Here is a 20,585-nt window from a genome sequence, read left to right on the forward strand (position 1 = left end):
CTAGGTGCAAGAAAAGGCAGAGAAATTCAGCTGTTAGGACAAAATAGGCCAGGCACAGTGGCTCACACCTATAATCCCAGCACTTTGGAAGGCTGAGGTGGGAGGACCAATTGAGCCCAGGAGTTTCAGACCAGCCTGACTGATACGGTTTGGCTGTATGCCCACCCAAATCTCGTCTTGAATTGTAGCTCCCATAATCCCCACATGTCGTGGGAGGGACCTGGTGGGGGGTAATTGAATCATGGGGGTGGTTATCCTCATGCTGTTATGATAGTGACTGAGTTCTCATAAGATCTGATGGTTTTATAAGGGGCTGTTCCCCCTTTGCTCAGCACTTCTCTGCTGCCACCATGTGAAGAAGGACATGTTTGCTTCTCCTTCTGCCATGATTGTAAGTTTCCTGAGGCTTTCCCAGCCATGAGGAACTGCGAGTTAATTCCTTTATAAATTACCTTTATAAATTACCCAGTCTCGGGTATTTCTTCATAACAGTGTGAAAATGGACTAACACAGTAAATTGGTACCAGGAGTGAGGTGCTGCTATGAGGACACCTGAAAAGGTGGAAGCAACTTTGGAACTGGGTAACAGACAGAGGTTGGAACAGTTTGGAGGGTTCAGAAGAAGACAGGAAAATGTGGGAAAGTTTGGAACTTCCTAGAGACTTGGAGGGCTCAGAAGACAGCAATATGTGGGAAAGTTTGGAACTTCCTAAAGACTTGTTGAATGGCTTTGACCAAAATGCTGATAGTGATATGGACAATGAAGTCCAGGCTGAAGTGGTCTCAGATGGAGACGCAGAACTTGTTGGGAACTGGAGCAAAGGTGACTCTTGCTATGCTTTTGCAAAGAGACTAGGCCAGGCATGGTGGCTCATGCCTGTAATCCCAGCACTTTGGGAGGCTGAGGTGGGCAGATCACTTGAGGCCAGGAGTTCAAGACCAGCCTGGGCAACATAGTAAAACCCTGTCTCTACCAAAAATACACAAAATCAGCTGGGCATGGTGGCGAATGCCTGTAATCCCAGGTACTTGGGAGGCTGAGGCAGGAGAATTGCTTGAACCTGGGAGGTGGAGGTTGCAGTGAGCCAAGATCAAACCACTGTACTCCAGAGCCTAGCTGACAGAATGAGACCCTGTCAAAAAAAAAAAAAAAAAAAAAAGACTAGCAGCATTTTGCCCCTGCCCTAGAGATCTGTGTAACTTTGAACTTGAGAGAGATAACTTAGGGTATTTGGTGAAGGAAATTTCTTTTTTGTTTTTTTTTTTTTTTTTTGCTGTCCTTTTTTTTTTTTTTAATCATACTTTAAGTTCTAGGTTATATGTGCAGAACGTGCAGATTTGCTACATAGGTATACATGTGCCATGTTAGTTTGCTGCACCCATCAACTCGTCACTTACATTAGGTATTTCTCCTAATGCTATCCCTCCCCCAGCCCCCCAACCCCCGACAAGCCCCAGTGTGTGATGTTCCCCGCCCTGTGTCCAAGTATTCTCATTGTTCCATTCCCACCTATGAGTGAGAACATGCGGTGTTTGGTTTCCTTTCCTTATGATAGTTTGCTGAGAATGATGGTTTCCAGCTTCATCCACGTCCCTGCAAAGGACATGAACTCATCCTTTTTTATGGCTGCATAGTATTCCATGGTGTATATGTGCCACATTTTCTCAATCCAGTCTATCATTGATGGACATTTGGGTTGGTTCCAAGTCTTTGCTATTGTGAATAGTGCTGCAATAAACATATGTGTGCATGTATCTTTATAATAGGATGATTTATAATCCTTTGGGTATATACCCAGTAATGGGATTGCTGGGTCAAATGGTATTTCTAGTTCTAGATCCTTGAGGAAACACCACACTGTCTTCCACAATGGCTGAACTAGTTTACGGTTCCACTAACAGTGTAAAAGCGTTCCTATTTCTCCACATCCTCTCCAGCATCTGTTGTTTCCTTACTTTTTAATGATCGCCATTCTAACTGGCATGAGATGGTATATCATTGTGGTTTGGATTCGCATTTCTCTGATGAGCAGTGATGATGAACATTTTTCCATATGTCTGTTGGCTGCATAAATGTCTTCTTTTGAGAAGTGTCTGTTCATATCCTTTGCCCACTTTTTGATGGGGTTGCTTGTTTTCTTCTTGTAAATTTGTTTAAGTTCTTTGTAGATTCTGGATATTAGCCTTTTGAGTTGCCTGTTCACTCTGATGATAGTTTCTTTTGCTGTGCAGAAGCTCTTTAGTTTATTTAGATCTCATTTGTCTATTTTGGCTTTTGTTGCCATTGCTTTTGGTGTTTTAGTCATGAAGTCTTTGCCCATGCCTATGTCCTGAATGGTATTGCCTAGGTTTTCTTCTAGGGTTTTTATGGTTTTAGGTCTAACATTTAAGTCTTTAATCCATCTTAATTTTTGTATAAGTTGTAAGGAAGGGATCCAGTTTCAGCTTTCTACATATGACTAGCCAGTTTTCCCAGCACCATTTATTAAATAGGGAATCCTTTCCCCATTGCTTGTTTTTGTCAGGTTTGTCAAAGATCAGATGTTGTAGAAGTGTGGTTTTATTTCTGAGGCCTCTGTTCTGTTCCATTGGTCTATATATCTGTTTTGGTACCAGTACCATGCTGTTTTGGTTACTGTAGCCTTGTAATGTAGTTTGAAGTCAGGTAGCATGATGCCTCCAGCTTTGTTCTTTTTGCTTAGGATTGTCTTAGCTATGCAAGCTCTTTTTTGGTTCCATATGAACTTTAGTTTTTTCCAATTCTGTGAAGAAAGTCATTGGTAGCTTGATGGGGATGGCATTGAATCTGTAAATTGCCTTGGGTAGTATGGCCATTTTCATGATATTGATTCTTCCTATCCATGAGCATGGAATGTTCTTCCATTTGTTTGTGTCCTCTTATTTCGTTGAGCAGTGGTTTGTAGTTCTCCTTGAAGAGGTCCTTCACATCCCTTGTAAGTTGGATTCCTAGGTATTTTATTCTCTTTGTAGTAATTGTGAATGGGAGTTCACTCATGATTTGGATCTCTGTTTGTCTGTTTTTGGTGTATAGGAATGGTTGTGATTTTTGCACATTGATTTTGTATCCTGAGACTTTGCTGAAGTTGCTTATCAGCTTAAGGAGATTTTGGGCTGAGACGATGGGATTTTCTAGATATACAATCATGTCATCTGCAAACAGGGGCAATTTGACTTCCTCTTTTCCTAATTGAATACTGCCAAGACCAGCTCGGTCGGGGAGACCCTAACCCAGCGGCGCTAAAGAAATTAAAGACACACACACAGAAATATAGAGGTGTGAAGTGGGAAATCAGGGGTCTCACAGCCTTCAGAGCTGAAAGCCCTGAACAGAGATTTACCCACATATTTATTAACAGCAAGCCAGTCATTAGCATTGTTTCTATAGATATTCGATTAACTAAAAGCTTCCCTTATGGGAAACGAAGGGATGGGCTGAATTAAAGGAATAGGTTGGGCTAGTTAACTGCAGCAGGAGCATGTCCTTAAGGCACAGATCACTCATGCTGTTGTTGGTGGCTTAAGAATGCCTTTAAGCGGTTTTCTGCCCTGGGCAGGCCAGGTGTCCCTTGCCCTCATTCCCATAAACCCACAACCTTCCAGCTTGGCGTTAGGGCCATTATGAACATGTTACGGTGCTGCAGAGATTTTCTTTATGGCCAGTTTTGGGGCCAGTTTATGGCCAGATTTTGGGGGGCCTGCTCCCAACAGAATACCCTTTATTGCTTTCTCTTGACTGATTGCCCTGGCCAGAACTTCCAACACTATGTTGAATAGGAGTGGTGAGAGAGGGCATCCCTGTCTTGTGCCATTTTCAAAGGGAATGCTTCCAGTTTTTGCCCATTCAGTATGATATTGGCTGTGGGTTTGTCATAAATAGCTCTTATCATTTTGAGATACGTTCCATCGACACCTAGTTTATTGAGAGTTTTTAGCATGAAGGGCTGTTGAATTTTGTCAAAGGCCTTTTCTGCATCTATTGAGATAATCATGTGTTTTTTGTCATTGGTTCTGTTTATGTGATGGATTACGTTTATTGATTTGTGTATGTTGAACCAAGCTTGCATCCCAGGAATGAAGCTGACTTGATCATGGTGGATAAGCTTTTTGATGTGCTGCTGGATCTGGCTTGCCAGTATTTTATTGAGGAGTTTTGCATCGATGTTCATCAGGGATATTGGCCTAAAATTGTCTTTTTTTGTTGTTGTGTCTCTTCCAGGCTTTGGTATCAGGATGATGCTGGCATCATAAAATGAGTTAGGGAGGATTCCCTCTTTTTCTATTGATCAGAATAGTTTCAGAAGGAATGGTACCAGCTCCTCTTTGTACCTCTCGTAGAATTCGGCTGTGAATCCATCTGTTCCTGGACTTTTTTTGGTTGGTAGGCTATTAATTATTGCCTCAATTTCAGAACCTGTTATTGGTCTATTCAGAGATTCAACTTTTTCCTGGTTTAGTCTTGGGAGGGTGTATGTGTCCAGGAATTTATCCATTTCTTCTAGCTTTTCTAGTTTATTTGCGTAGAGGTGTTTACAGTATTCTCTGATGGTACTTTGTATTTCTGTGGGATTGGTGGTGATATACTCTTTATCATTTTTTTATTGTGTCTATTTGATTCTTCTCTCTTTTCTTCTTTATTAGTCTTGCTAGCAGTCTATCATTTTGTTGATCTTTTAAAAAAAACCAGCTCCTGGATTCATTGATTTTTTTGAAGGGCTTTTTGTGTGTGTGTCTCTATCTCCTTCAGTTCTGCTCTGATCTTAGTTATTTCTTGCCTTCTGCTAGCTTTTGAATGTGTTTGCTCTTGCTTCTCTAGTTATTTTAATTGTGATGTTAGGGTGTCAATTTTAGATCTCTTCTGCTTTCTCTTGTGGGCATTTAATGCTATAAATTTCCCTCTACACACTGCTTTACATGTGTCCCAGAGATTCTGTTACGTTGTGTCTTTGTTCTCATTGGTTTCAAAGAACATCTTTATTTCTGCCTTCATTTTGTTATTTACCCAGTAGTCATTCAGGAGCAGGTTGTTCAGTTTCCATGTAGTTGTGCAGTTTTGAGTGAGTTTCTTAATCCCAAGTTCTAATTTGATTGCATTGTGGTCTGAGAGACAGCTCGTTGTGATTTCTGTTCTTTTACATTTGCTGAGGAGTGTTTTACTTCCAATTATGTGTTCAATTTTAGAATAAGTGGTATGTGGTGCTGAGAAGAATGTATATTCTGTTGATTGGGGTGGAGAGTTCTATAGATGTCTATTATGTTGGCTTGGTCCTGAATATCCTTGTCAAGCTTCTGTCTCGTTGATCTGTCTAATATTGACAGTGGGGTGTTAAAGTCTCCCATTATTATTGTGTGGGAGTCTAAGTCTCTTTGTAGGTCTCTAAGGACTTGCTTCATGAATCTGGGTCCTCCTGTATTGGGTGCATATATATTTAGGATAGTTAGCTCTTCTTGTTGAATTGATCCCTTTACCATTATGTAATGGCCTTGTTTGTCTCTTTTGATCTTTGTTATTTTAAAGTCTGTTTTATCAGAGACTAGGATTGAAACCCCTGCTTTTTTTTTTTTTTTTTTTTTTTTTGCTGTCCATTTGCTTGGTAGATCTTCCTCCATACCTTTATTTTGAGCCTATCTGTGTCTTTGCACGTGAGATGTGTCTTCTGAATACAGCACACTGATGGGTCTTGACTCTTTATCCAATTTGCCAGTCTGTGTCTTTTAATTGGGGCATTTCGCCCATTTACATTTAAGGTTAATATTGTTATGTGTGAATTTGATCCTGTCATTATGATGCTAGCTGGTTATTTTGCTTGTTAATTGATGCAGTTTCTTCATAGGGTTGATGGTCTTTACAATTTGGCATGTTTTTACAGTGGCCGGTACCAGTTGTTCCTTTCCATGTTTAGTGCTTCCTTCAGGAGCTCTGTAAGGCAGGCCTGGTGGTGACAAAATCTCTCAGCATTTGCTTGTTTGTAAAGGATTTTATTTCTCCTTCACTTATGAAGTTTAGTTTGGCTGGATATGAAATTCTGGGTTGAAAATTCTTTTCTTTAAGAATGTTGAGGCTGGGTTCAGTGGCTCACGCCTGTAATCCCAGCACTTTGGGAGGTCGAGGCAGTGGATCATGAGGTCAGGAGATTGAGGCCATCCTGGCTAACACGGTGAAACCCCATCTCTACCAAAAATACAAAAATATTAGCTGGGCGTGGTGGCACGCACCTGTAGTCCCAGCTACTCGGGAGACTGAGGCAGGAGAATGGCATGAACCCAGAAGGTAGAGCTTGCAGTGAGCCGAGATCACACCACTGCACTCCAGCCTGGGCAACAGAGCAAGACTCCATCTCAAAAAAAAAAAAAAAAAAAAAAGAATGTTGAACATTTGCCTCCACCCTCTTCTGGCTTATAGGGTTTCTACAGAGAGCTCCCCTGTTAGTCTGATGGGCTTCCCTTTGTGGGTAACCCCACCTTCCTCTCTGGCTGCCCTTAACATTTTTTCCTTCATTTTAACCTTGGCGAATCTGACAATTATGTGTCTTGGGGTTGCTCTTCTCGTGGAGTATCTTTGTGGTGTTCTCTGTATTTCCTGAATTTGAATGTTGGTCTGCCTTGCTAGGTTGGGGAAGTTCTCCTGGATAATATCCTGAAGAGTGTTTTCCTACTTGGTTCTGTTCTCCCCGTCACTTTCAGGTACACCAATCAGACGTAGATTTGGTCTTTTCTCATAGTCCCATATTTCTTAGAGGCTTTGTTCGTTTCTTTTCACTCGTTTTCTCTAATCTTGTCTTCTTGCTTTGTTTCATTAATTTGATCTTCAATCACTGATATCCTTTCTTCTGCTTGATTGAATCAGCTATTGAAGCTTGTGTATGCTTCACGAAGTTCTCATACTGTGGTTTTCAGCTCCATCAGGTCATTTAAGCTCTTCTCTACACTGGTTATTCTAGTTACCATTTCATCTAACCTTTTTTCAAGGTTTGTAGCTTCCTTGTGATGGGCTAGAACATACTCCTTTAGCTCAGAGAAGTTTGTTATTACTGACCTTCTGAAGCCTACTTCTGTCAACTCATCAAACTCATTCTCTGTCCAGTTTTGTTCCCTTGCTGGCAAAGAGTTGTGTTCCTTTGGATGTTTAGAGGCATTCTGGTTTTTGGAATTTTCAGCCTTTCTGCTTTGGTTTCTCCCCATCTTTGTGGTTTTATCTACCTTTGGTCTTTGATGTTGGTGACCTACGGATGGGGTTTTGGTGTGGATGTCCTTTTTGTTGATGTTGATGCTATTCCTTTTGTTAGTTTTCCTTTTAACAGACAGGCCCCTCAGCTGCAGGTCTATTGGAGTTTGCTGGAGGTCTACTCCAGACCCTGTTTGCCTGGGTATCACCAGCAGAGGTTGCAGAACAGCAAATATTGCTGCCTGATTCTTCCTCTGGAAGCTTTATCCCAGAGGGGCACCTGCCTGTATGAGGTGTCTGTCGGCCCCTACTGGGAGGTGTCTCCCAGTCAGGCTACACAGGGGTCAGGGACCCACTTGAAGAGGCAGTCTGTACATTATCGGAGCTTGAACGCCACGCTGGGAGAACCACTGCTCTCTTCAGAGCTGTCAGGCAGGGACATTTAAGTCTGGAGAAGCTGTCTGTTGCCTTTTGTTCAGATATGCCCTGCCCTCAGAGGTGAAATCTAGAGAGGCAGTAGACCTTGCTGAGCTGTGGTAGGCTCCACCCAGTTTGAGCTTCCTGGCCTCTTTGTTTACATTGTGAGCACAAAACCGCCTATTCAAGCCTCAGCAATGGCTGACCCCCCTCCCCTTGCCAAGCTCACGCGTCCCAGGTCGATCTCAGATTGCTGCACTAGCAGCGAGCAAGGCTCCACGGGCGTGGGACCTGCCGAGCCAGGCATGGAAGGGGATCTCCTGGTTTGCTGGTTGTGAAGACTGTGGGAAAAGCACAGTACTTGGGCAGGAGTCTACCACTCCTCCAGGTACAGTCACTCCTGGCTTCCCTTGGCTAGGAAAGGGAAATCCCCGACCCCTTGCGCTTCCTGGGTGAGGCGACACCCCGCCCTGCTTCGGCTCGCCCTCCATGGGCTGCACCCACTGTCCCAATGAGATGAACCAGGTACCTCAGTTGGAAATGGAGAAATCAGCCATCTTCTGCATCAATCTCACTGGGAGCTATAGACCAGAGCTGTTCCTATTTGGCCATCTCCCAGAAGATAAGCAGCCCAGACTTGAGTTTCTAGATGGATAAAACCAGGTGCATGTTCGAGGCACAGAGCAGGGTATTTATAACCCATGGTAACATTAAATGCAGTGCCTTCTTCTCCTGATTGAGCAGGACAATGGTCATCTGTAACTGATAAGCCCAATAAGAATAATTATGTGTAGCAGGTAAATCAGTGTGAGAGGAAACTGGTGAGACAGAAAGTATAAGGAGGAGAATCATTAAATAAAACCTAGTGTAAGCGAGATTCAGTGCTGAAGGAGGAAGAGAAGAACAGAGGGATGTTATTTTAAGGCTAATAGAAATGGTGAGATTTTTAGGTTTGTAAGGAGAAAAAGAAAGGTAATCAGGAGAAGTGGGATTAGTTAGATGGGTCTCCATTGCCATCAGGGAGGATTGAATCAGACCCATTGTGATTTGGTGTGCCAGCTTCTGAGGAGTTGGCACAGATCTCACCACATCTGAGGACAGTCTCTGACACAGACGTCTTTTCTCTGTGGTTTTCTTTTGATGATCTCCTGGTGAAACACAAGCATATCCTCTTTCCCACATTAAGTAGAATAAGAGACAATATTTAAAAGTTTGGGGAAATCCTGTAAGGCAGTAATTACAGCAATTAACTCTGCCTTTTGAGCAGAGGTATAAGAGGTAGAAATAAGCTTGTCTGTAGGTCTTAAATAATTAATGTTACCCAAAAGTTTTTGGAAGTCATTTAAAGTTTTGAAGGTATCTCTCCTAATTTGAACTTTTTGAGGTTGAATACGTTGTTTATCGACCACCATTCCTAAATAGTGAACAGCAGTGGTCTGTTGAATTTTATCCTGAGCGATGTGTAATCCAGCCTCTATAACACGGCGGTTCAAACTTTGATAACAGTCAATTAATTCTTTATCAGTGGGGGCAGCAATTAAAATATCATCAATATAATGAAGAATATAGGCCTGGGGAAATTGGGCTCAAACTAGTGAAAGCACTTATCCAACATAAAGCTGGCAGATTGTAGGGCTATTTAGCATTCCCTAAGGAAGTATTTTCCATTGATAATGAGCTGCAGGCTCCTGATTATTGATAGATGGTACAGTAAAATCAATTTTTTTACAATCCAATTTATGTAAAGCAATATAAACAATCTTTAAGATCAATAACTATGAGAGGCCAATTTTTAGGTATTAAAGCAGAGGCAGGCATGCCAGGTTGGACAGCTCCCATAGGTTTAATTACAGCATTAATAGCCCTTACATTGGTTACCATCCGCCATTTGCCTGATTTCTTTTTTACTAGAAACACAGGAGAATTCCAGGGGGAAAGAGAAGGTTCCACATTTCCAAGTTGTAACTGTTCAGAAACCAATTGAGTTAAAGCTTCCAGTTTTCTTTAGAAAGCGGCCACTGCTGAATCCAAACGGGTGTGTCAGATTTCCATTGTAAAGGGATAGGATCAGGAGGCGTGGCAGCAGCCACCACTAAAAAGAATAACCTAAACCATTACTGTCTTATTTTATAGTAATTGGGAGGGGTTTAGTAATCCCTTCATGCTTTGGACCGAGACCAAGCCCACGAACAAACCCCATGTTTTCCATCATATGCTGACTGGGAGCACTGTAAGAGTTATGTGGAATATTAATTTCAGCCTCAGTATCTACTAGGCCCTCAAAACTTTTTTAAGATCATTGGGGGTAACGTTAAGCCAAAGTTACCAGAGTTAGACATTGAATTTTTAGTATCGTTAGGTGGGGGAGGAGTAGGCGAAGGGAGAGGCTGAGCAGATAACGAAGGCCGTGTGGGAGAGGAAGGCTGAGGAAAAGGCAGAGAAACTGAGGAAAAGGCAGAAAACTGTGGCAACTGCAGGGGGTCACGGGATTGGCACACCACCAAGACAGCACACACCAAGGCCCAACCACCCCAAACAGTGACAGTAACATAATTCCCTGCCGGGACCAGCTCCCAGAATGTTGAACCAACATGATCCCATACTTTTACATATACGGTTCCTTTTTCAGGAAACCAAGGACAGTATTTTTCCACTGCCCTGAATAGAGTGACCATATTTTCCATGGTTACTCGGACCCTTCCCTGTTTCAACAGGTCTACGTCTAAGATTCCTTTTTCAGGAGACCAAGGACAGAATTTTACCACTGCCCTGAATAGAGTGACCATATTTCCCATGGGCACTTGAACCTTTTTCTGTTTTAACCGGAGTTTAATATAGAAGAGATAAGTATAATTTTTATACTCCATGTGACCCATAGTTAACCCGGACCATACACAGACTACTCACCAGTCATCAGGGAGTCAAACACGTGTATCTGTGGACCCAAACCAATGACATTTCTCTGCACCTACCAAAGGGAATCAGGTTCCCACATGCACTTAGGAAAAAAGAAAGACCACGTGGGCGTCAGATATCGGGCAAAATTCACCCCCGATATTTCACGTAGGTTCTTTTCTATTTTCTCTAAGTGTCGGCTGGTCTGAGAAATAAAGGGACAGAGTACAAAAGAGAGAAATTTTAAAGCTGGGCGTCCAGGGGAGACGTCATATGTCGGCAGGTTCCATGATGCCCCCTGAGCCATAAAACCAGCAAGTTTTTATTAGTGATTTTCAAAACGGGAGGGAGTGTACGAATAGGTGTGGGTCACAGAGATCACATACTTCACAAGGTACTAGAATATCACAAGGCAAACAGAGGCAGGGCAAGATCACAGGACCACAGGACCGGGGCAAAATTAAAATTGCTAATGAAGTTTCGGGTGCACACTGTCATTGATAACATCTTATCAGGAGACAGGGTTTGAGAGCAGACAACCAGACTGACCAAAATTTATTAGGCGGGAATTTCCTCATCTTAATAAGCCTGGGAGCGCTACAGGAGACCGGGGCTTATTTCATCCCTCAGCTACAACCGTAAAAGACAGCCGTCCCCAAAGTGGCCATTTCAGAGGCCTCCCCTCAGGGATGCATTCTCTTTCTCAGGGATGTTCCTTGCTGAGAAAAATAATTCAGTGATAGACCCTCTTCATTGTATCATTCCCTCAATAGTTTGAGTGTCTGGAGAACCTGTGAATACAATAAAATATCACTTCTGTGATTATGTTACTTTAAATGGCCAAAGGGAGATTGTCTGAGTGGGCCTAATGTTTTCACATGAGCTCTTTAAAAGCAGAGAACTTTCTCCTGTTGGGTGGCAAAAGAGGGAGTCACAGATTTGAAGTACAGGAGGGATTAGAACACAAGGGAGATTCTGTTACTGATATGGAGAAGGCTCATAGTAAGGAACTTTGAACAACCTCCAGGATTTGAAAGTAGCCCCTGGCTGACAGCCAGCTAGAATGAGGACCTCAATTCTACAATCAAAAGAAACAGAATTCAGCCAAGAACCTTAATGAGCATATAAGCAGATTCAGCCTCCAGATAAGCTCCTAGCCTGGCTTACATCATGATTTCCACCTTGTGAGACAGAACTCAGCTAAGCCCATCTGTAATTCTGACCTACAAAACTATGAATTAATAAATGGGTGTTGTTGGCTAGATGCAGTGGCTCACACCTGTAATCCCAGCACTTTGGGAGGTTGAGGCGGGCAGATCATTTGAGGTCAGTTCGAGACCAGCCTGACTAACATGGTGAAACCCCATCTCTACTAAAAATACAAAAAAATTAGCTAGGCATGGTGGTGTGTGCCTATAGTCCCAGCTACTTGGGAGGCTGAGGCAGGAGAATTGCTTGAACCTGAGAGGCAGAGGTTTCAGTGAGCCAAGATTGCGCCATTGCACTCCAGCCTAGGCAAGAGAGTGAGACTTTGTCTCTAAATAAATAAATAGGTGTTGTTTTAAACCACTAAGTTTTTGGAGGTTTGTTTTGGCAGCAATAGAAAACTAATGCAGAAAACTTAGATGATTTTCATACTGGAATTAGCCAAAAGCACTTTAAATTACCATTAATATAACAGATGTAAAGGAAATGGATTAAAATATGAAGGATTTCAAAATATTTGTAATATCTAAAAATGAATGAAATATTTATGCTACAAACTGAAACAAAATACAGTAGCCAAGAACTTACTGTATGGGTTTTAACAGCAGATTGGACACAACAGAAGACAGGATTCATGAATGTGAAGACAAGTCAATAGATTTGTCTCACTGGGAGGGAAAAAATGCAAATAACACAGACAGTGTTAGGCATTTGGGACACAGCCAAAAGGTAAAGCACATATAACTGGGGTCCCAGAGAAGAGAGAAACATTGGAACAGGAATAATATTTGAGACAATGGTTAAAATTGATAAAAATCCAGTGAAAGAGATCAAATTGTGGGGTCAAGAAGCTTTGAGAATCCCAATTCAAATAATATACCAAAATTCATTTCCAGCCATGATGGAGTAATCAGGTCCAAACTTACCCACCTGCTATAAACAACTAGAAATAATATATATACACTATATGAGGTAACAGTTTTTGTATATTGAACAAAGGCAGTACAGGATTATAAAGCTGAGAAAAGGAAAACAAATGAGGTGAGCTCTATGATTGCCCTGGCTTCCTGCCTGGATGTACTTTGCAAAATGTGATACAGGGACAGGGGTTTGAAGAAGAACATGATGGTTCACAGAGTTAAGAGGTCAGTACTCAGGAAGTCCAAAGCTACTGGAAGTTTCAGCAGAAAAGGGAGTTGACAAGAGAGAACAAGAGAAATCTGCATGAGGTCCCCTTAGGTTTGTAACTGAATATTAAGCTGTGTATAGTGGAACTCCACAAGGCAAGGGAAAGAGCAGTTGGGGAGCTGTAAGCTGAAGAGTTTCCAGAGGTCACACAGGGATGGAATGTGTGAGTTCTAGCAAGTCAGAGTGGAGAGTTCTTGTCAATCACCCCCAGGCAATCAGTGGAGACCCCACGGGAGTCATGTCTTAGTAGCGGGGATAAAATAGCCCTCGAAGGGAATGGGAGAAAATTTTTGCAATCTACCCATCTGACAAAGGTCTAATATCCAGAATTTACTAGGAACTTAAACAAATTTACAAGAAAAAAAACCATCAAAAAGTGGGCAAAGGATATGAACAGACAGTTCTTAAAAGAAGACATTTACGTGGCCAACAAACATAGGAAAAAAAGCTCAACATCACTGACCATTAGAGAAATGCAAATCAAAACCACAATGAGATACCATCTCATGCCAGCCAGAATGGTTATTATTAAAAAGTCAAGAAACAATAGATGCTGGTGAGGCTGTGGAGAAATAGGAACGCTTTTACACTGTTGGTGGGAATGTAAATTAGTTCAAACATTGTGGAAGACAGTATGGTGATTCCTCAAGGATCTAGAACCAGAAATACCATTTGACCCAGTGATCCCATTACTGGGTATATACCCACAAGAATATAAAGCATTCTACTATAAAGACACATGTACACATATGTTTACTGCAGCACTAGTTACAATAGGAAAGTCATGGAACCAACTCAAATGCCCATCAATGATAGACCGGATAAAGAAAATGTGGTACATATACACGATGGAATACTATGCAGCCATAAAAAGGAATGAGATCATGTCCTTTGCAGGGACATGGATGAAGCTGGAAGCCATCATCTTCAGCAAACTAACACAGGAACAGAAAACCAAACACTGCATGTTCTCACTCATAAGTGGGAGTTGAACAATGAGAACACATGGACACAGGGAGGGGAACAACACACACCAGGGCCTGGTGGGAGGGAACTTAGAGGATGGGTGCAGCAAACCACCATGGCACACGCATACCCATGTAACAAACCTGCATGTTCTGCACATGTATCCCGGAACTTAAAGTAATAAATAAATAAATTAATTAATTAATAAAAATATCCCTAGAGGGAAGGATACCATTAAACTTACCCTAACAAAGGTACAAATTAGTCTTGAAAGAATGAAGCATCTTAACCACTTGCTAGAATGAAGTCCAACATTCTTTAAAGGAATACAACAAAATAGCATTCAACAATGTAAATTTATTATGTAAATTTATTTAATATCCAATCAGATATTAAGATGTGAAGATATAGGAAATGTGATGCCTAGCTAAGAAAAAAATCAGATAATGAAAATAGACCAAGAAATGACAAATATGGTGGACTTTTAAAAATCTATTAAAATATTAGAAATATTCTTGAAGATTGAAAGGAAAGGTGAGGAATGGAAGATAACTTCATGTCAGAAATGATGCAAGCCAAAACACAGAGGAATGAAAGCTTCAAAATGCAGAAAGAAAAAACAAAATTGTTGATATAGAATTCAAAACCCAGAAAAAATATTCAAAAATGAAGGCAGGCCAGACACAGTGGCTCACACCTGTAATCACAGCACTTTGGGAGGATTTAAAGAAGGATTGCTTGAGTGAAGGAATTCAAGACTAGCCTGGGCAACACAGTGAGACCCCATATCTACAAAAAATTTAAAAAGTAGCTGGGTGTGGTGGTGCATCCCTGTAGTCCCAGCTATTCAGGAGGCTGAGGTGGGAGGATTGCTTGAGCCCAGGAGTTCAAAACCAGCCTGGGCAACATAGGGAGACTCTGTTTCTACAAAAAATTAAAATATTAGCCAGGCATAGTGGTGCATGCTTATAGTCCCAGCTACTTGGGAGGCCGATGTGGGAGGATTGCTTGAGCCCAGGAGGTCAAGGTTTCAGTGAGCCATGGTTGCACCACTGCACTCCAGCCTGGGCAGCAAAGTGAGATGCTGTCTTAAGAAAAAGAAATAAACCATGATCATCTCAATGGTTGCAGGAAAATCACTTGGAAAATTAATATATATTCATGAAAGAAAATAAACATCTCTCAGTAAACTAGGAATAGAAGGGAAATTCCTCAGTCTGTTAAACAGCAGCTACAAAAAGCCACAGCCAACATCATATTAAATAGTGAAACCCTGAACGCTTACTCTCAAGCTCATTAATTCTATTATTTAAAAAAAAATTTTTTAGAGACAGGGTCCTGCTTTGTTTACCAGGCTGGAGTATAGTGGCATGATCACTGTAGCCTCCAATTCCTGGGCCTAAGCGATCCTCCCACCTCAGCCTCCCAAGTAGCTGGGTCTCTGTGTGTGTGTGTGTGTGTGTGTGTGTGTGTGTGTGTGTGTGTGTGTGTGTGTGTGTATAGAGACGGGTTCTCACTTTGTTGCCCAGGCTAAGCTGGGACTGTGTGTGTCTGTGTGTCTGTGTGTGTCTATGTGTGTGTGTCTGTGTGTGTCTGTGTGTAGAGATGGGTTCTCACTTTGTTGCCCAGGCTGAGTCTCAAACTCCTTGCCTCAAGTGATCCTCCTGCTTTGGCCTCCCAAAGTACTGGGTTTACAGGCATGAGCTACCATGCCCAGCCTCAAGCTCATTAATTCTTTTCTCAATTGTATCAATTCTGCTGATAAGCCTGGCATTCCTAAGAGTTAAATTGATGGGTACCCAAAAGGTCAGCTATTTAATATTACAATCGGAAAAAGGAAAGATTCAAAGAGCAGGTGTCTGAGGACAACTACCTCATTAAAATATGAGTGTTCCTTGCTCAGTTCCCAGACCTGAGCCAATCTTCAGATCTAGAACCATTTGTCTACAGAGTTGTCCATGTGCCTCAGAGGAAGAACCCTACAGTTTTATGGCAGGCATAGATTATAATGCTTACCCTAGTCTCTCCCCAAAGTAACCTATGGCCATTTATTTGGGTGACTATACACTTGGGAAAGGAAATACCAAGAAATTTTTAGGACTATCAGAAAAAGCTTTCAAAGTTGACATCAATACACAGACACTGAAAGCATCATCATGGCCCTCCTATCATGTGGGGACTTAATGGGTCCAGGCAATAATGGCATCCTGGCCAAGATGGTAAATTTAAAACAATATTGTACTCTAGGGGATGATAGTGTCACCATTAAAGACCTAAATGATGAAGGAGTGGTGGTTACTAATATATTTCTGTTTAATTAATCATTCTGGCCTTTTCAAAAACCAGATAGATCCTACAGAATGACTGTAGAATATCACAAGCTCAACGAGACCAAGTTTAATTTTGCAAAAGAGAAGTACAGCCCATGTTAAGCCTCCTTGGGATCTAAAGGTAACATATTACACATCTAGAAGTGCTTCTCTGTCCCATACACCAAGTGATACAGAAGGCTGCCAGCTTTGAGTGGGGCCTAGAGCAGGAAAGGCTCTACAGTACACAGCTTTGGTACACACAGCCTTGTTGCTTAGATCATATGATCTGGCAGACTTTGGCGTGGAGGTGTCAGGGGTGGAAAAAATGAAGTATGAGAGCATCCCTGGGATTTTGGAGCAAGGCCATTAAATCTGCAACAGAGAATTATACTACTTTTGAGAAACCACTGCTTGTGTTAGGCACCATAAACCTCATTTTGTCATGCTGCTCCAGTCCATTTACTGACTAACCCACAAAATTGCCAATTTTCGCTGTGGCCCAGAGCAGGAATAACTTTTAAACAGACCTGATCTGTCATGCACACTGTCTCTTGGGCCATATGACCTAGTATATCATATGGAGCTGACGTGTCTGTGCCAGATAGAAATGTTGTATGACACCCTTGGAAAGTCCCTGTGTGTCACAGTACAATCCATTAGGATTTGGAAGCTGTATTAATCCGTTTTCATGCTGCTGATAAAGACGTACCCGAGACTGAGCAATTTACAAAAGAAAGAGGTTTAATGGACTTACAGTTCCATGTGGCTGGGGAGGCCTCACAATCATAGTGGAAGGCAAGGAGGACCGAGTCATGTCTTACATGGGTGGCAGCAGGCAAAGAGAGAGAGCTTGTGCAGGGAAACTCCCATTTTTAAAACCATCAGATCTTGTGAGACTTATTCATTATCATGAGAATAGCATGAGAAAGACTGGCCCCATGATTCAATTACCTCCCACTGGGTCCCTCCCACTGGGTCCCTCCCACAACACGTGGGAATTGTGGGAGATACAATTCAAGATGAGATTTGGGTGGGGACACAGCCAAAGCATATCAGAAGCAAAGCAATATCATCCTCTGCAGATAACTATTCTATAGAGAAGAAGTTTCTAGCTTGCTATGGAGCCAGTACCTTTTCTCTAATCCAGTCCCATCCCTCAAAGTTAATAACTATCCAGAATTGTAATGCCAAAGAAAAGGGAAGTTCCATAAATTAGATGGTATATTTGAGACCCTAGACAAACAAGAAAATAAAGGAAACTCCAGGAAAATTTTTAAATAAGCATAAATGATTATTAAAAATAATTCATATTTTCTTATGAATGTTATATATTTCCTTGACCATATTATTCAATTATTTTAGAATCCATGATTCATAGCTTTTATATCTGAAAGGCCTGTGGGCCTGCTTCTATTGTCCACTTTTTTCTTCTGACTCTGGGTAGACCTGGCAATTTTTGATTGAATGCCATTGTGCATAAGAAATTGTAGAAGCTCTAGATGAGCTTTTGTTTCTTTTGTTTGTTTAGAGACAGTGTCTTGCTCTGTTAGCCAGGCTGGAGTACAGTGGCACAATCATAGTTCACTGCAGCCTTGAACTCCTGGGCTCAAACAATCCTCCCACCTCAGCCTCCCGAGTAGCTGGGACTACAGGTGTGAGCCACCACACCTGGCTAATTTTTTATTTATTGTAGAGACAAGGTCTCACTATATTGTGAGGCTGGTTTCGAACTCCTAGCCTCAAGTAATTCTCCCACCTTGGCCTCCCAAAGTGCTGGGATTAGAGGCATGAGCCACCACACACAGCCAAGCTTTAGTTTCTGAAGGTAATTATAGTAGGAGCAAATTACCTGAATTCAGTTAGTGAGCTCATTCAAGGTGTGGTATCAATCTTAAGATCTGGTCTATGTTTACTCCTTCCTAATTCCTAGGTACAGTCCTTCAGAGGTTCCAACTGAAAGCCTGTGGTATTTAACAAGGCCCATCATCACCGGTGGAATCTGAACTTCAAGTCTGATTTCCTTGGCATACAATTTTCTACTAAAAGCTCTGCACCTGGCTGCTGTGAATTTCCAAATCTATCCCAAGCCATTCACCAATTAGTATATTCCTTGTGAGGAAAAGTAGCTTGGTCTATTGGACTTGTCTCTCTTCACTCCTCTTGTCACCAGGATCTTTCCATTCAGGTCCCATTGTCTTAGCTCACGGCTCCCTCAAGTACTATCAGCCAGCTGCAGTCTCTTGCTACATGGGCTTCTTCAATATGGCTGCTTACTTCATCAAACCAGCAAGGAAAATCTCTCCAGTCTGCTAAGACAGTCTTATATAACATAATGTAGTCATGGGAGTGACATCCCATCACCTTTGCCCATAGTCTATTGGCTAGCAGCAGTCTCAGTTCTGCCCACCTTCAGGGAAGGGATTATATAGGGCATTAATCATTGGGGGTCATCTAGTGTTTCTGCCTTAACTGCTAACAGAATGACAGGGACAAGAGGGAGTACAAGCATTCAGCAGCACTCACAAATATCACAGTGAAAAGAGCTTTCTTCAGAAGTTCATTTTGTCTCATTACTTGAACACTTAAGCATTCCTTACATCTCTCACTTGTAAAATTTGTTAACTAGTAACTTATATCACAGGATTTGGTGATTATAGAATAACAAGCGATTGAGATGATTTTATCAGAAAATCACATACAGATATTATTAAAATCATAGGATACTGTATTCCCAGCTACTTGGGAGGCCGAGCAGGACTGCTTGGGCCCAGGAATTTGAGACCAGCCTGAACAACATACTGAGAGCCCCTGCCTCCAAATATTATAGGATACCCAGTCTCGAGATGCAAAATATTGTTGACCCTGGAACATGGGATTATGGGCACTGACTCTCCAGCAATAAAATATCTGCATATAATTTATGAATCCCCCCAAATTTGACTACTAATAGCTTACTGTTGACCAGAAACCTTACTGATCATGTATACAGTCCATTAACACATTTTGTGTATTATATGTGTATCCTATTTACTATTCATTCAGTGAAGTGGATCATAAGAAGTTTTCATCCTCGTCATCTTCACATTGAATAGGCTGAGGAGGAGAAAGAAGGGTTGATCTTGCTGTCTCAGTGGTGGCACATATGGAAGAAAATCCACATATAAGTGGACATACACAGTTCAAACCCATGTTGTTCAAGGGTCAACTATGTACACACTCAAACCTGTAAACTCAATCATATGGAAAACAAATAGGCAATATGTATACATATGTGAAAATGGGATCATTTTAAGAAGAGAATGATGTTACATATTAAAGACAAAGCTGAGTGGCAAAATGGATGGGAAAAGAAAATAAGCATGCATAAGATACACTTTAAACGATATATTTTATTGGTGATTTCTGGAGACTACATTCAAAAAAATTTTTACACATCAATAATCCCCATACTCAAATGCCAATGTACTTAATAATTTGGTGTGTTTCTTTTCTTTTTCCCTCCACACTACACAGATATACCTTTTTGTTCCATGTGTTTATCTATATACATACTCACCTATGAAATAGGTGAATACAAATTTATACTTATATAGATGAAATACAAATTTATACTTATATGTGCATATAACCTTACTCATCACAAAATTTTTATATGTCAACCACCCAGAATCACTGATATAATGGTTCATATACTTCCTGTTTTTACAATATTAATCATATGGTTATTGTTTTATATTTTTTACTTAATGATTTACCATGAACATTTTCCCAAATTTGCCAGTAGTCTTAATTGGTGCATGTTATTTCACCTAATTGACATATCAATTTTTAATCATCTATCATTGGATATTGTCTTATTTTTTCACTACTGTAAATAATACTGCTGTTATGGAAGATACTCTGAAAATTTTAAATATTGCTTCACCATAAAATTGTTACTTTCTTAAAACATGGAGAATTTTAAGTTCTAAGCACTGTTCCTAAGGAAAGTATGTAAAAGCTTACTATGTGCCCTTTCTGTAATGGCTTTGCATTTTTGCACTGAAGATATTGATGAATAATATACGTAAGGTCTCCTGTTTGAGATCTTTGTTTCAGGGATCCTGATGACTCATCCTCTCTTACCCTATTTAAGAAAGCATTTTTTTCTATTTGTTTAGGAAAAGAATCTGGGAGTTTGCCCCACATAGGATATTTTATGCTTTATACTGTTCTTTTAAAAATGTCATACTCACTGAGCGTGGTGGCTCTCGCCTGTAATCCCAGCACTTTGGGAGGCTGAGGCGGGCGGATCACCTGAGGTCAGGAGTTCGAGACCAGCCTGCCCAACATGGCAAAACCACGTCTCTACTAAAAATACAAAAAAAAAAATATTAGCTGGGTGTGGTGGCGGGTGCCTGTAATCCCAGCTACTTGGG

This window comes from Pongo abelii, chromosome X (assembly GCF_028885655.2).
Source record: "Pongo abelii isolate AG06213 chromosome X, NHGRI_mPonAbe1-v2.0_pri, whole genome shotgun sequence".
Taxonomy (NCBI): Eukaryota; Metazoa; Chordata; class Mammalia; order Primates; family Hominidae; genus Pongo; species Pongo abelii.